The sequence below is a fragment of the Schistocerca piceifrons genome, chromosome X (genome assembly GCF_021461385.2).
Source record: "Schistocerca piceifrons isolate TAMUIC-IGC-003096 chromosome X, iqSchPice1.1, whole genome shotgun sequence".
Classification (NCBI taxonomy): domain Eukaryota; kingdom Metazoa; phylum Arthropoda; class Insecta; order Orthoptera; family Acrididae; genus Schistocerca; species Schistocerca piceifrons.
In genome coordinates, this window is record NC_060149.1 from 132,071,012 (window position 1) to 132,083,757 (window position 12,746).

At 39.5% G+C, this 12,746-nt stretch overlaps 1 protein-coding gene across 1 annotated transcript in view; it reads left to right on the forward strand.

The window, feature by feature from the left end:
- The window catches only part of LOC124722214 (lipase 1-like), a 228,009-nt gene that overhangs the window by 13,638 nt on the left and 201,625 nt on the right, over positions 1–12,746 (forward strand). The gene's annotated exons all lie outside the window — the stretch shown is intronic.

Consider the following 12,746-nt stretch of genomic DNA (forward strand, 5'->3'; position numbering starts at 1 on the left):
GGCATTAGGAGTGATTTAAAATGGAATGATCATATAAAGTTGATCGTCGGTAAAGCAGACGGCACACTGAGATTCATTGGAAGAATCCTAAGGAAACGCAATCCGAAAACAAAGGAAGTAGGTTACAGTACGCTTGTTCCACTACTTGAATACTGCTCACCAGTGTGGGACCCGCACCAGATAGGGTTGATAGAAGAGATAGAAAAGGTGGAACGGAGAGCAGCGTGCTTCGTTACAGGATCATTTAGTAATCACGAAAGCGTTATGGAGACGATAGATAAGCTCCAGTGAAGGCTTTGCAGGAGAGACGCTCAGTAGCTCGGTACGGCTTTTGTTGAAGTTTCGAGAAAATACCTTCACCGAGGAGTCAAGCACTATATTGCCCCCTCCTATGTGTATCTCGCGAAGAGACCATGAGGATAAAATCAGAGAGATTAGAGCCCACACAGAGGCATACCGACAATCTTTCTTTCCACGAACAGTACGAGACTGGAATAGAAGGGAGAACCGATAGAGGTACTCAAAGTACCCTCCGCCACACACCGTCAGGTGGCTTGAGGAGTATGGATGCAGATGTAGATGCAGATGTACATGAATCCTGCAGGGCTGTCCATAAATCCGTAAGAGTACGAGGGAGTGGAGATCTCTTCTGAACAGCACGTTGCAAGGCATCCCTGATATGCTCAATAATCTTCATGTCTGGGGAGTTTGGTGGCCAGCGGAAGTGTTTAAAATGAGAAGAGTGTTCCTGTAGCCACTCTGTAGCAATCCTGGACGTGTGGATGGTGGCATTGACCTGCTGGAATTGCTCAAGTCCGTCGGAATGCACAAGGGACACGAATGGATGCAGGTGATTAGACAGGATGCTTACGTAACTGTCACCTGTCAGAGTCGTATCTACACGTATCAGGAGTCCAATATCACTCTATCTGCACATGCCCCACACCTTTAGGGTCCATGGAATTGTGACGTTGTCTCCATACCCGAACACGTCCATCCGCTCGGTACAATTCGAAACGAGACTCGGCCGACGACGCAACATGTCTCCAGTCATCAACAATCCAATGTTGGTATTGATGGGCCAGGCGAGGCGTAAAGCTTCGTGTCGTGCAGTCATCAAGGGTACACGAGTGCTCCAAAAGTCGACATCGATGATGTTTCGTTGAATGGTTCGCACGCTGACACTTGCTGCTGTTAAGGGTATATGGCATTGACATCTGCAGCAATTTGCGGAAGGGTTGTACTTCTGTCACGTTGAACGATTCTATTCAGTCGTCGTTGGTCCCGTTCTTGCAGGATCTTTTTGCGACCGCAGCGATGTCGGAGATTTGATGTTGTACTGGATTCCTGATATTCTCGGTACACTCGTGTAATAGAAAGATTCATTTAATAACGCACTACCGAGGTTGAGAGTGCCTGTAAACGGTTTCAGAGAAAACGGTAAGCGACCGAAAAATACCGAGTAGATGGCGACAAGCCGAACACAAATCCGAAAGGACAAAGCAGAGAGGAATTCAATGCATTAGGCCTAGAATCGTTAACAGCGTACGAACAAAACCTGAATGGCAAACGGAGAGGAGGAACTGAGAACAAGTGTGTCACTGTGTGTGAATAGTAACATCAGGCAAAAGGACAGTTTCAGATATGTAAATAAAACTGACCTGGAAACGTGCGCTCACTTGCCTCGCTTCCTACGCCCTCAGAGGGTCCTTCCACCTTACGCGGTGTCCACGCCGACCACGGCTCCCACGCTACGCTCGAGAAATTACACAGCTCCGAACGGCCATCATCCATCTCGATATCGATGACAGAACCCGGCGACGATACTAAAACTGTCTTTCCCGAACGTAGCTGGAAACGACAGAAAGATATATCAGTCCACTACATTTTTTTTTTTCATACCCGCAGTCCGTAGATCTCTGTTTATCATCTTAGAGCTAGGTGAAATATTGGCAACAGTGAGCGTTAAATTCGATTTTATAACGCATAAATTATGAAGTAGTGATAGTCTGTCGCTATTATGGTTCTTAAAATAACTGCATGACGCAGGTACTTCTCAAACTTTTGGACAAATTCTTTTCAGTTTATGTATGTAGCTGAACTGTAATTTATTGGAAGTTTTTGTGAAACAATCTAGTAAGCACTGATGTAAGCACTTTAAATAAAATGTTATAATGCGATGTTAATATATTGTTACTATTGTTAAAACATCAAGCATCTGTAGGTCGTTAAAAGTAACACCCACGCAAAACTGAACCTTAGATCCGCGCCTAAGGGAACCAGTGTAGCGGTTTCAGCACCAACTAAGTCAGCAAACGCGAGCTCTAAATGACAATATAAATGCCAAGCGACTTCAAGGTGTGCAATACTTTACACATAGTGGACCATTTTGGGCGAGCGTGGAAGGTAACAGTGCTGCACCAAGCCAGGCAGAAGTAAAATGAAGAAAGAAGCTTCATCGAGTTGCTGACTACATAACATAGACCGACATTATGCTTTCTGAAAGTAATTATTTTCATAACGATGTCAAATCCTAAATTGTGAGCAAGTGGAAAGGTAGCTTTGAAAATAACGTTCGGAATCTAAAGCTTCAGAAGCCCGCGTATAAGAGCGAAGGAAAGATAGAGTATGCTGTAAAAGTCGTAACTGTTGGGAAAAAAGTCAGGATTAATAATTAAACTTTGGAATTAAATAACTTTTCACAGCCAGAAATGGTCATAACAAATTTCGCAGCGATATTTCAGTTGATACAGGAAATATTGAGGAAGAAGTAGGCTTTTGCTGAAACTCTAATGTAGAACCTGAATAGAATGTACAAAGATAAAAAATATTTGGACTCTAAATGAGTAGATCACAGGGTAGGCTGTCTAGTGGTAAGTCCCAGACTAAAGACATAGCTTATTAGCTAAATAACTTCAGATGTAGAAAGGGTTGGATTGTATCACACCCAAGTGACCGAAAGAAGAAAAGGCCGAAAAAAATTCGGCTCTTGAAGTAACTAGTGTGCAAACACAAAAATTTATATGTAATTGCAAAATCCTGTGGACTGTATAGAAAAAATATACGATGTATCAGAATATCCAAATGCAGCAGGGTGAATAAAAAAAGAGAGTTATAGCTGCTGTACCCCCTAGACGGAAAATAGTGTTTCCTCAGCCGTCTGCACGCAACCTATGTAATGATGAGCCAAGGCATTATGACTATGGCCTACTGTGACACTGAATGCCTCCTGGCAGACCAGAGAAGAATGGCGGCGAGTGTTCACCAAAGACAAAGTAATCGTCAGGAGTGCCCCAGGGAAGTGTGATAGGACCGCTGTTGTTCTCTGCATACATAAATGATTTGGCGGACGGGGTGGGCAGCAATCTGCGGTTGTTTGCTGATGATGCTGTGGTGTACGGTAACCTGTCGAAGTTGAGTGATTGTAGGAACATATAAGATGATTTAGACAAAATTTTTAGTTGCTGTGTTGAATGGCAGCTAGCTCTGAATGTGAGAAAATATAAATTAATATGAATGAGTACGAAAAACAAACCAGTAATTTTCGGATACAGCGTTTGCAGTGTACTGCTTGTTACAATGACGTCTTTTAAACATCTGGACGTTACGTTGCAAAGCGATATAAAAAGGAACGAGCATATGAGGAGTGTGGTAGGGAAGGCGAATGGTCGGCTGCGGTTCATTGGGAGGATTTTTAGGAAAGTGTAGTTCATCTATAAAGAACACCGCATATGGGACACTGGTGCGACCTCTTCTTGAATACTGCTCCAGTGTTTGGGATCCATACCAGGTCTGATTGAAGGAGTACACCTAAGCAATTCAGAGGCGGGCTGCTAAATTTGTTACCTTTAGGTTAGAACAACACGTAACGAGAACTAAAATTCAAATCTCTGGAGGGGATTTTGGAGGAACACTATTGAGAAAATTTAGAGAACCGGCAGCTAAAGCTGACTGCCGAATGATTCTACTGCCGCCAACATACATTCCGCGCAAGGACCACGAAGATAAAATACAAGAAATTAGGGCTCATAGACAGTCGTTTTTCCCTCCCTCTGTTTGTTAGAGGAACATGCAAGAAAATAACTGGTAGTGCTACAGGGTACCCTCAGCCACCCACCGTATGGTGGCTTGCGCTGTATCTACAGGGTGACAATTATTGAATTATATGAAATAAAATCGTCATAACTTCTGAACGGTTTTCGTTAGGACCTTCATCTGTACGGTTGGCCGCGGGGTATGATAGTAATTAGTACGCGCATGCACCTTTGGTTTAGCAACGAAGCCCTCTTTCATTTGCATGGGTCCATCAATAAACAAAATTGGCCCATTTGGGGGCCCGAGAATCCACATTTCGCGATAGAGAATTCTCTTCACCCTCAATGGGTGACTGTGTGGTCTGCAATGTCCAGTCACGGAATAATCGGCCCGATATTCCTTGATGTCATGGTGACTACCGAGCGGTACGTGAAGGTTTTGGAAGATGATTTCATCCCAATTATCTAAAGTGACCCTTATTTCGACAAGATGTGGTTCATGCAAGCCGGAGCTCGATCCCATCGAAGCAAGAGACTGTTTAATGTCCTGGAGGAGCTCTTTGGGGACCGCATTCTGGCTCTCGGCTACCCAGAGGCCATTGGCATGGGCCTCGATTGGCCACCATATTCTGCAGATATGAACACATGCGACTCCTTTTTGTGTCGCTATATTAAAGGCAAGGTGTACAGCCATAACCCCAAAACCATTTCTGAGCTGAAAACAGCCATTCAGGGGGTCATAGACACCATCGATGTTTCGACACTTCAGTGGGTCATGCAGAATTTCGCTATTCGTCTGCGCCACATCATTGCCAATGACGGCAGACATACCGAACGTGTCATAACCTAAATCGGAATATCGGTAGTCACGTTTACATTGAAACGTCCCCTTTGAACAATTATACACGACTGTGCTTAAACTGACACACAATATTTTGTTAGCGCAACGCAATCTGACTTTCAAAATTCCCTACAAAAGAATGCCCCTGACTAACATTAAACTATACCTTTCACAAATCACTTACCTCACAAAAATCTTCGCTGCTCAAGCTACTGCAATACAGCGAGCGCCACTACTGCCAGCTAAATAAAAGATTCAAACTATGGAAGGCACTAACTACTGATAGGGATAGTTAGCAAATGAAAGATATTAATAGAGAACAAACAATGTATTTACCTTGATATCATCATATATAAATATAGCAGTTCATGACAAATTTCAAAACTCCGCCATCTCTCTCCCCACATCCACCACTGCTGGCGGCTCACCTCCAACTGCGCAACGCTACGCGCTGTTCACATCCAGCTGCCGCTGCCCAACACTACAATGGCAGGCAACAATGCAAACTAGCCACAGACTGCACACAGCACAGCCAGTGATTTTCATATTGAGCGCTACATAACGTTGCCAATAAGAAAACATAAACAGCCTACTTACATAGAGAAAACATAAACAGCCTACTTACATAGCCCCCATGCTCCCCACAAAAAATTTTACAAATTTTTTTTGGGCAGTGGCCAATAATGATTTGATAAAATTTTTCATAATTACAATAACAAAGAAATCAAATGCACACACTTATTGATATTATGTTGGTCAAAAGCTCAAATTTTCTCACAGTCTATAAAGACAGTCCTGATCATTCATCACAGTGAAACTGCCGTTTCTTTTCTCAAAGTCTGAGCAGTAAAAGACAATGCACACGGAAGTAGTGGATTTCCATGCCGTCTTGAAGAAGTAGTGTTGTCCTTCCAACGGAAAGACAGTGCTGACTCTTGACATGCTGACAGGTAATGGGCCACAATGGAGCAAACCCACAGCAGAGTCATTCGAAGTTTTGAAGAATATTGGTAGGTAGGTCATCACAGAGCAGACCCACTGGAGTCCTGGTAGAGATTGTGGTATTGGTGGGCCACCAGAGGTGCAGACCCACTGCAGTCCTTGTAGAAATAATGGCATGGTGGGCCATCAAAGATGCAGACCCACTGTAGTCCTTGTAGAGATGGCTAGCAGCCATCCGTTGCGACTGTGCAGGTGCACAATCACCATCGAAGAGTCTTGCGAATAATATAGCAAGTCCATAACCACCACTTGTGCATTCACAAAGTTTTTGGAATTGTCCTTAGAACCAGCAATGCTGTTATCCAGTCCCTTGCTGAATTAGTAACACACGTGCAAACACTAACAGTCCCAACTTCTCACATATTGTCCATATACTATGACCAACAGAAACGTGTGCAGTGAAATGTAACTAACAAGTTAATAATATCATGAACTGGTGACAATTGCAATTTTATAACATAAGAATACAATTACAAAGGTACAAAATACATCATTAAAGAACATAGCAATATAGATAACAATTGTAGTAACACAGGCTTTACAAAAGAATAGAAATAAACATATACATCAGTGTTACAGGAATTATGAGATAAGTAGATACATAAAAGATCAGAATAACTTTTGGAATATCAACTTTACACATGAGCATTAAAACAAAACAGAATAAATATTGTCTAAGCATATTTACAAGTTAAATAACATATTATTAATGCCAATTATATTTGAGGATAACAGTATTCCTCATCATAGTGAATTTAGCTTAGTATTAGAAGGAGAAAAAATCCTATGAAACTACACAGAGACAGGAAGAAAACAAATACACAAGGGTACACAAACATGTAGTGGGATAACACCAATAGGAAAGGACAGGGTTCGTTTTCAGTGTAACATTTGGTACTGCAGTCCAACCCAAAACTTCATATATCTTTCCTCTTATTTCATCCTTTGTTTCCACCAAAAAAATTCTGTCTAAGCATGCTTTCTGTATTTATATGTTCACACATTTCGTACCTCAACATTTATTTCCAAGAAAACCCTACCTAAACCTGTTTTCTGTACTTTTTTTCGTATAACTTCTCAATGCATTTCTTCCAATTCATCGCAACTCATTCTCTTAGAGGCTACCCCCTCTTAAGCTAACTTAAATCTACTGAGCTCAGATATATATACCAAGGGACGAGGCAATGCAGCATCACATAAAACAATTAATATAAACAGCAATGAAAAAAAAAACGCAGATTTGCAAAGCAAGCAGCATTAAGAGATTAGCAAAGCAATTGTAATATTACAACTAATCTAAGGCAATGTGCAGCAAACAATAAAAATAAATCATTAGTAAAACTGGCTTAACAGAATAATACAAAGTCAAATTCAATAACACTATGCCTGGCAAACAGCAGCAACTTATACCTAAACATGACATAGCTCAAGCAGAAAAAATATTACACTAAAATGGCCATGTCTAATACCTATGTCACATATTAACACTAGAGTGATGCATCACGTGAACTTACACTAGCAGATAAGTTACCAAATCGTAAAGAAATTATTTATGCAATTCCTGTGAAAGGAAATGTATATTTATGTGCCCTCGTTTTCTTGGAAGTAGATCATAAATTTCTTATTGACTGGATCTGTAGGCATAAAATAACTATATTAGTACATACATTAAATTTTATTTTAACCAATGCTGCAGTGCAGCTAGAAACTTAATATTAAACAAAATGTGTAAATAAATACATAAAGCAAGCCATATGGCATTTTTCTCAACTAGCAAGACAATAGCCGTGAAATGTTTCTCATTGTTTCATTAGGCATTTCAGTAAATATCATAAATTACGACCTCCACAGTATGCTTTCAACAAGGAAATGTCAATAGCGAGGACAATGGCCTCCCCTTTCTTTTTTTCTACCTGTGCCACTGAAAGGCTAATGGCTTTTTTTTTTCGGGCGGCTGTCGCCCAGGTGGGTGCCCGCGACGCATTACGTGCAGGTGGTCACTTAACTTTCTTACGGAAATATTTACGACAGCAGTTTCCGCTACCGTGACAGTCCCACATAAAAATATTTCACAGGTCAAGAATTAGCGTTGCAAATCTGTAGAAAGAAAATCCTATAAATATAAGTGTCCAAATAAAATATTCATCAGCATTGTGATACAGTCACGCATTTACGCACATTTCATAACTCTTAAAGTACGATTCTTGGTTTCCAACAACCTTTTCCACAAATCAGAGTCCCTAAACACTACTCATTATTCCTTACCTCATTATACATATACATATTCGTCGACACTTCTTCAATATTTCATCATGAGAAATACGTAGCATAATAAACATTCCTCAACAACATAATACACATCGTCGTCGTAATAATAACATCATAACACCTCAGTCAAATCTCAAAAACGTCGTAGCTTTCTGCAATAATTTCAAACCCTAAAAAAATATTCTCTGCTCATTTCAATAATGTCATCTACCTCAAACGTACTTTAAAATCATGCTCCCTTACCAAATATATCATTCAAAGCTCTCATAGTATCACAATGGTTCCGAAAAAATATGAGCATTTCACAAAGTACAGACAAAATACAATTTCATAAGTGTGAAGTTATCCAACTGTGTAATTGCGTAAACATCTGTCACTGATGTAATAAAAAAAGTTTATCTCTCAGTTACATGATCAGATAGCTGTGTAATTTGTGTGTTAGAGAAATATGGTACCGATGTGTAAAGTTGTATAAGCAAATACCATATTAGCTAGGGCTCCTTGTGTTTGCCAAACACATGGTACACAAAGTAAGCGTGTACCCCCCTGAGGATTAATGTAATTATACCCTCAGGTGTTACAGATTACAGCAATGAAATGAAATGTATCACTGAAAACCTTTGTATCATTGTACTTCAAATATCTTTAAAAATAAATGTTTTAAGTACAAAATTAATCACTCAAATGTGTGTCCTGTAGCGCTAAATGTGCGTCTTGCTGTAAGATAATTCTGTGGAAGTGTCGTACTTATCGTCCTCCGAAAGCTAAGTTCTGCAGAAGTCAATGTACTTACCTCATGATAAACAAATGTGAAATGCTTTATGTATAGATATCTTAGTTATTACGCTTATTGCCATGATGAAGAAAGTACTGTGCTGTAACGTATTGTTGTGCTACGGAAAAGGCAATCTCATTGTAGCTATACCACAAAAGTTACTACTAAAACCTGTTTTACTTTCCAGAATAAAACAGAAAACTGTGCAGATATAAAACAGAAACACTGCAAAAGCAACATTGTAAATTGTCACTCATTAGTAGCGTCGTGATAAAATCGTGTAGCTGTCACATAAACTAACCACTGTGCCATCTGGTATCTCACTGAAAGTACTTAAAATCCAGAATATATTTTCAAGTAAACCAAAATGTTGCATTAAAATCTCATTAGCAGTACTGGTAAATGTTCTAAGTATGTAAGCCTTATAGTCGTTCCATAATCGTGCAACTAACAAGCAAGAATGCACACACACAATAACACTGTGACGTCTGTTCACTATAACAATGCATTCGTCATTTCTGTTTCAATAAGTTCTCTTGGTCCTTGACTGTATATTTAACTTCAAACATTGTTGTATGTTAACAGATTCTAAGTCTGACAAGCATACTAGTAATGTAAAGTGAAAAGTTTTATGGCAATGACAAAGTTAAAAAGCAGATTTTCTTTCAATAAACGGTTTTACATGTGAAATGTGGTGTAAACCTTTACTCTTCCTAGTACGCAGAGTTTCAACTTCAACGCAATTATCATGTGGTATACGTCGGATTCTGTAAGGTCCATTGTAAACTAGAAGGAATTTGTGACTCAAGTGTTTCTTCTTATGTGACAATGAATGAGCTTTAATGAGAACTTTCTGACCTATATACAATTTCTTTGCATTTGCTTTACCGTGTAGTTTTCTCCTTTTGTCTGCTGCAGATTTTATATTTTTAAGAGCCAAATCAATTATGTCTGTGTGTCGAAGTTTACGTGTATTCGGGAAAGGTACAAGCTCTCTGATTCTGTTCAGTGGTTCTTCATTCTTCAGTACAAGAGTAGGTGGTAAAGCAGTGGAATCATGAGGCATTTCATTCAGCACATTTTGAAATAATTGTAGACATCTGTCCCAACGCTGATGCTTTTTGTGACAATAAAGTCTGCAAAGCTTATTGATTTCTTTCATAATCCGTTCAGACGGGTTGCAATGTGGTGAGTACAATGAAATAAAAACAGGTTTGATTTTATGATTCCGAAGCGTGCGTGACCAAACAGCAGATCTAAATTGCGGTCCGTTATCTGAAATGACTTTAGCAACGTGGCCAACTTCACGTAAGAAATTTTTAACAAAGGCGTTGGATACAGATCGTCCAGTGGCTTTACGTAACGGAGTGAAAGAAACAAATTTTGAAGTAAGTTCAACAGCGACTAGAACGTACGAAAATCCATTGGATGTTCTGACAAGCGGTCCCAAGAGATCAACAGCAGCAAATTCTTTTAATTTAGAAGGAATAATAGGAAACAACAGAGCACGATGTGAGACAGTAGATGGTTTCGCCTTTAGACAAAGTTTACAAATAGACAAGACTCTTCGAATTCTTTTTTCCATATTGTTAAAATAACAAGTCGTTCGAAGAATATGATAATATTTTCGTGGACCAAAATGTGCGTAGCTGAAATGAATGTACCAAATGAGCTTATTAACAAAATCGTCTGGAATGCAAAGTACCCATAGCTTGTCATCAACAGTGCAGTGTTTGAAGAGTATGTTGTTTCTAACCAGGTAATAATGCCGAACCTGTGTGTGTGTCTTTTCATGCCATTTGCTCTTGATGTCTTTCCAAATCGGATCTTTATCTTGTTCATGAGCAATGTCCTTTAAAGATGTGGTGATGAAGTTTTCAAAGGCGACTTTCTGAATGTAAAGAATACTGAAATTTTTCTCGAGGTTGCCTTCTGTGGTACTTTTCTCAAGCCCAGCCGGTGCGCGTGACAGTGCGTCCGCAACAATGTTCTCCTTGCCGGGAATGTAGACTATTGTGAAGCGGAATTCTTGCAGAAACAATGCCCAACGTTTTAACCTGTCATGATTTAATTTTGAAGACATAAGAAATTGTAATGCACGATGATCACTGTATACTTTTACGTGCTTACCGGAAAGAAAGAAACGGAATTTGTTAAATGCCCAAACGATAGCTAAAGCTTCTAATTCAGTAACGGAATAATTTTTTTCAGATTTTGTTAGCACTCGGCTAGCAAAAGCAATGGTTTTCTGAATGGTAGTGTCATTTTCTATGGCTTCTTGAAATAAATGGGCACCAAGACCGACTTTAGAAGAATCCGTGCTAAGGCAGAAATCTTGTGACAGATCAGGATGAGCTAAGATTGGCGCGTGCAGTAACGCTTCTTTCAAAGAATTGAATTCCAATTGTGCTTGTTCGTCCCAGTTCCAAATAGTATTTTTTCCAGTGAGAGAACAAAGTTTTGGTGTAACAAGAATTTGCATATTCAGAAAACGACGGTAAAAATTTACGAGACCTAGAAAACTGCGGACTTGTCTTTTTGTGGATGGAACTGGAATGGCTCTGATTGCTTCTAACTTTTCAGGATCCGGCTGAATGCCTTCAGAAGAAATAATATGTCCCAAAAACCTCACCTTTGACCTACCGAATTCAGACTTTTCCAAGTTAACTGTAATTCCAGATTCTGCAAAAATACGTAACAAACTGTTGAGGATGCGATTATGTAGTTCCCATGAAGCTTCTGCTATTAGAATATCGTCCACATATAAGGTGATGTGACGTTTTAAGAACTCAGGTAATATGAAATTTAGCCCGCGAATGAATGCTGCTGAAGAAATGTTCAAACCAAAGGGAAGTTTCCGAAACTGATAACAAACGCCGAAACAAAGGAAAGCTGTGTATTTTCTACATTCTGGATGAAGTTCGATCTGATAAAAGCTGGATCTGAGATCAATGGAAGACAACACTTTTACACCATTAAAATTTTGAAGAAGTTCTTCCAACGTTTGCGGCCTGTCTGTTTCAGGAATAATGATCGTATTGATTTGTCTCGAATCTAAGACAAGCCTGATCGATCCATTTTTCTTCTCAACAACATGTAATGGATTGTTGTATGAGCTTACTGCAGGCTCAATAATGCTCTCGTCAAGCATAGATTGTATTTCTGTTCTAACATGGTCCCTATAATGTGCTGGAATTACATATGGTCTAACACAAAATTTAGTATGCTCACGAACACGAAATTGGTATTGAAATCCCTTGATTGTTCCTGTTTTATGAGTAAAAACTGTGGAATGTTCTTGTAAAATCTCAAAAAGGTCCTGCCTATCAGTGTCATTACAATTCTCAATTGTTTGAATTTTATTCTGAATTAACTCATTAATTTCAAATATGCCGTCGATATCATCCCTGTCAGTTCTTGCAGAGTGATTGTTAGTGTCTAGTTCCGTAGAAAATTCCGAACTGTTGTCCAACAGAAGGTAAAGCCGATTGATTTCTTCGTCATGGTTTGAGAGCCAATCTTCAAATTTCAAAGCTATTGACTTACCTTCCTTCTCTAAACTTATTTCAGCATCGTGAAAGTTTAAGATTGCTTTGAATTCATTCAAAAAGTCTACTCCCAATATAATTTCCGTCGACAATAATGGAACAATAAGAAAGTTCGTAGAGAAGCTGTGGCTTTGACAAAAGAATTCTAAGTTGGTTTGTTGGCGTACATCTACACTTTTTCCAAAGATTGCACCTTGTAATTTAATCTTACGTAACGGAAGTGTGGGGCAATCGTTCGATTTGTTGCATTTGCTAAAGGCTGTTTCACTAATTACTGA